Below are 5,216 nucleotides of genomic sequence, written 5' to 3'. Positions count from 1 at the left end.
ATGAATGCAACTTGTATGGAGGAACCTTCCAATCAAACCCACAAAGTTAAATTCCCTTGCATGCTTTGTAAGGGTGATCACCTTGTTAAAGTTTGTCCTGGTATTCCTAAGGTATTAGAAGTGTGGTCCACAAGCTCACATCAACCTTTGTCATCAACCTTTGGAGATCATACTAGCGATAAGACATCCACTAGTGATAATAAGGTCCATGGGAAAAAGGGTAAAGTCAAGTTTCCATGTAATCTATGTGAAGGGAATCATCCTATTCACCTTTTTACTTATATGGATGAAGCCTCAAAAGTGTTGGAAAAACTTACGTCTTCTCAGCCTTGTCTTTCGGTTGGTTATCAAAAGATTTCTTGCAATCATCCACTAGTTGATGAAGTGGTTGATGGAATCTGAATGTAATAAATCCCACTCTCTCTGAATGTGAATCCAATGAGTCCATTCCTGACCAACCATTACTTGAGAAAATGGTTGATTCGATTCCACCTTCAGTTGATCGTACCTTTCCCATAGGGTGTGAACTTCATACAACTTAGGTTATTCTCATTTCTTCAGGTTCCAATGAACTAGGGGGTAATTCTCCCATTCCCATGGCACATGGGGGAAATCCTGTCATTCCCGCAACACTGGAGAGATTTTATCCCATTCCCATAGCACAAGGGGGCCATTCTCCCATTCCCACAACACCCCCTCCAAGTAGCATGATCACTTCCTTTGATTGGAGTCGACTGACATGATATCATCCTCCTCCTTACGTGCCCTTCCAAATCATAGTACAGGCTTATAATGTGGTTGTGTCAAGCACTTTCATAGATGAAAGCACATCTGTTAGTATAATGTCCTCAACTACTTTGAAAGCTTTGGGTTCCCCGCAACTTGTGTTTACCACTCCCAATTTGTTGGATTTTAATAGAGGAACGAGTTAACCATTATGGATACTTCCTAAGTTTCCTATTACTTTGGGAGGAAAGACTAGATCTATATCGATGTTATGGTAGTCCAAGGTCCTTTGGATTTTAATTTACTCCTTGGACATGACTATGTTTATGTCATGGGAGCTCTTGCCTCTTCACTCTTTCGTGTGATGTGCTTTCTGCATGGTGTAAGGATTGTGACTATCAACCAACATTCATTTGTTGGTCCTAATTTAACTCCCAATCAACCAGATTCCCTAAATTATCCTTATATGCAAGTGGTATCTTCCACTCCATAGGTTAATTATGTGGCAAACTATCCCATTCACATACCTACTGATGAAGATGAGCCTTTCACTGTCTTCTCAACTTCTTTCGACCTAGATCTGGTAGGTGATATGGTGAATTATTTAGTGAGGTCATTGGAGCTTGATATTTCCATTAGATCCCTTGATAAGTATCCCTTCCAGATAATTGTTCTTCCATATGATGAGAAACTCTTGGAAGCCATGGCCTCCTAGAGGTCATGATCAAGGTGTCAGAGCAAAGTTATTTTTCTTGTGTCAAGCTCGTTAAAAAATGAAACAAGCTTCCAAAGCAAAGTTTTTTTTCTTATGTCAAGCTCGTTAAAAAATGAAACAAGTTTCCTTGAGAAAAGTTCATTTTCTTGTGTCAAGCTCATTAAAAAATGAAATAAGGTCCCATGAGAAGAGTTCCTTTTCCTATTTCAAGCTCATTAAAAAATGAAACAGATCCCCTTCCAATTTGAGTCTTTGATTAGATCTTGTAAATTCCCAATTGAGTCTTTTACTTGATCTTGTAAAAGAACCTTCATTCCATCCACTTGTTAGAAAATAATAGTCTACTTAGGTGAATGCCATTAATCTTGGGGGCATGTACCTTGAATTGAGTCGTTATGTTGGGGCCATGCAAACTTATATAAAGCATAGTTTTTTTTTCAAGCTTGTGTAAAAATGAAACCATTCCCACTTTACCTCGTGATTTCCATTTTTATCAGCCTAGTTTTTGCCAGATGAGCCTTGCTTTTCTCTTTCCATCACCACCATCTATTTTTCCAATCATACACTTTCACTTGGTTGTTTTAGCCTTTCTCGAGGAACTATTGTGAGGAGTGGTCTTATTAGCCTACCTCTTGACATTTACGTGTTTTGAGAAGTTCCATCATGACCGAAATCAGTTGCAACCCTTTATACCACTCGTTCTTCCAGGAGGAGTCATCTTTTAGCTCTTTTCACACTCCCAAAATATACAAATATTTTCGAGCACTTTTCTTTTTAAACTCATAAAAGTAAATGAAAATATATCTACTCAGTATAACTTTAACCGTTTTCCCAACTAAGATAGACTAACTACGAAAAAGGAATACCTTAATTGAACATGGCTAAGAGGTTCACTTGGGTATTATTTTCTTCCTTTTCATTCCTAAGGGATTATCTATGAAAAGGAACATCTGGAGTTTTCTTTTTTTCTTATTTTTCAAACTCTCTAAACATGAAAAAGATGCCAATTTTTACCTTTGCTGGACTCGTTAAAAATCAAACAATGATGGACTCATCATTCATGATGGGACTGAACCACTCCTTCTCTGGGTTTTTTAGATACTTAAGGGGATTAATCCGAAGGATGAACTTACAGATCAAGCACATCTTATCCTCCTCAAGCTTGTTAAAAAATAAAGAGGTACTGACTAGTATTGTTGGGAAAATTGGGAAAATAGGCCTGAACACGACCCTCTTCCACATCATCTCTATCACTGTTGGGTTGGGAAATATGCTTGTCTTTTGGTTCATCATACTATTTTCAAAGCCTTTGCTTTTGGTTTTGAGTCAATGCTCCCAACTCCATTCAGTGTCATCGATGTGTTCAAGAGAAGTCATTCAATCAATATCTGTTACAATACTCTTAAGCCTTCATTCCATGTATGCCTTTCCTGATCCAGATCCATATCAACAACATTCTGATCATTCTGTCTCAAATCATCATACCCATTTAGTGTCATTGATGAGGGATACATCAAGGCCCTCTTGTGATAGGTCGTTTCCTGTTGACATCAGCTCATTATCCAGGAAACTGACTTTGAAACATCTCTTTGTACGTTAGTGCTTGCATACATCAATGGAAAATTTCCTCACTCACATCAACAGGTTTACATCATTTGCCTTCAACCGAAATATTCTATGTGGTGTTCGACATCAACTCATTTACTCACACCATACAGATTGCACTAGAGTGCCTTAAGAGACATTAACATCATCGGTGGTTTATCTCGAGTCTGTTAATGACTTACATAATTGGCTGCATTTAAGGTGATGGAAATCTATCAACCAAGGGGTCTCCTTGATGTGAAGTCCCAATTAGGCCTCACACTGTTAGGTGTAGGAGCCCTATCCAGAATATCAGCCTAGTATCCATATATTTTAAAGATATGCCTTGGCTCTAGCTGTCAGCAAGAGAGAGGAATGCAATGGTGTCTTCGAAAATAACGAAGATCTTCATGGTGAGTGCTCAATTGTATATGTGTCTAATTCCTTCTACTACAGGGTGAATGAAAAGGTGAGTCTCTAAGAGAGAGGTAATAGTACCACTAAAAAAGAGACACACATAAATAAGAAGTATCCATCTAACATCTAGTGGAATAGTCCACAACGGATGCGACAGTCATTACAACCAATTAGCGAGATAGGTCTATCTAATATCCCATGGAGTAGTCCACAAGTATGGGACAACATTAATAACCATCACAACACATTCTCAAAATGATAAGTACTAAAATAACTGAAATAGTTCAACTATCTTAGCACATGTTAAAATAAACATGAAATACAAATATCCACAGAATAGTCTTACAAACATTCATAATCCATGCATGAATAACATACTGGCCTTGAAGGCTTCTGATGTGAAGTAAAATTTCCAAGACACATGTATATAATGTACATCACTAGCTCCAATAGTGGAGCGTTGGAGCCACTCCTTGCTCCTGAAAATGACTAGCTTATCTCTCTAATGCTTTGCGGGAGGAGCCAAGGTAAAAAGTCCTTTGTTCATACACTGAGGGAGTATATATAACCAAGGGTAATTATTTGAATACCCTCATGACTGTTTGAATTCATATGACTTTCAACTTACATGACTCTTTACATTCCATGCGTTTCCTTTGGACTTCCACTTTACAGTACATTTTGTATACAATATACATGATCCACAGTAGTGAGGTGGCATATGACCACTCATGAAATGACATGACATGACACTGTTGACATGGACTACTTGATGGTGTGGCAATGTCGAGGCACTACTGCTGCTAAGTGCTAGATGTCCTCTTGAATATGCTTTTGTTTACTTTTTTGTGGGACAAGACTACACGGTTTTGGAAGCTAGTGGGATAGGTTGAGGGAATGAGCAGTGAGAGGACACACTGCGTGGTTTTGGGAGATAAGGGAGGAAAGGATACTATGGAGCTCTACAGTTCAAGGGATTAGGGGATGAGATTGAGGCTTGGGGTTGTGCAGTGTGGAGTGGAGACCGAGCTGGGAGGAATGACTGCACAATTTTGGAGGTGATGGCAAGAGCTTGGACAAAAAAATTCTGCAGTGCATTAGTCTTGGAAGGTAGGAACTACGCATTGCTCAATGACAAGCATCAAGGTCGTAGCTAGAGGACTAAGACTGCACAACTCAAGGGAGGCCCAATGAAGCTAGGTTGCCTGGTTAGGAAGTTTTTATGAAAATGTCTAAGTGTAGGATCAATGAGATCAGTGTGAATGGTGATGAACTTTGAATTTGACCACACACTTAGAATATTTGATGACATGACAACATAGATCATTTGAACACATGGGTAAAGAATTTCACTCTGTGCGACAAATTTACAACAAGTGTGACACAAAGGATTTACTTTGTGGTGACCGTGATGACACTTGTGCAACAATGCTCAAAACTTGGAAATGAGTGCGACATATACGTACAGGGTTAGAACAACTCATTTGCACAAAGATGATCTCTTAGAACCACTAGAATGGGCTTATACATAGGATATGACAACCAACATGCTAAAGGAAGACACTATTCCCATCTTGCAAAGGGGAACACAAGACTTTAAGAAAACAAATGAAATGAGTTTCAAAGTTTGCAACAACGACCAAAACGATCAAGGAAGGCTCCAAAATTGGGTATAGGCCAAGATTTTGGAGGGTGTTGTAGCAGTTACAACACTTGGTGGCACACTAGTAGAATTTAGTTTCTCTATCTTAGTTGACTCTTCTCTATGTAGGGC

This window comes from Pinus tabuliformis, chromosome 6 (assembly GCF_031772625.1).
Source record: "Pinus tabuliformis cultivar Carrire ecotype Pingquan chromosome 6, CPIR1, whole genome shotgun sequence".
In the NCBI taxonomy this organism is placed as follows: Eukaryota; Viridiplantae; Streptophyta; class Pinopsida; order Pinales; family Pinaceae; genus Pinus; species Pinus tabuliformis.
This window is presented reverse-complemented; position numbering follows the sequence as displayed.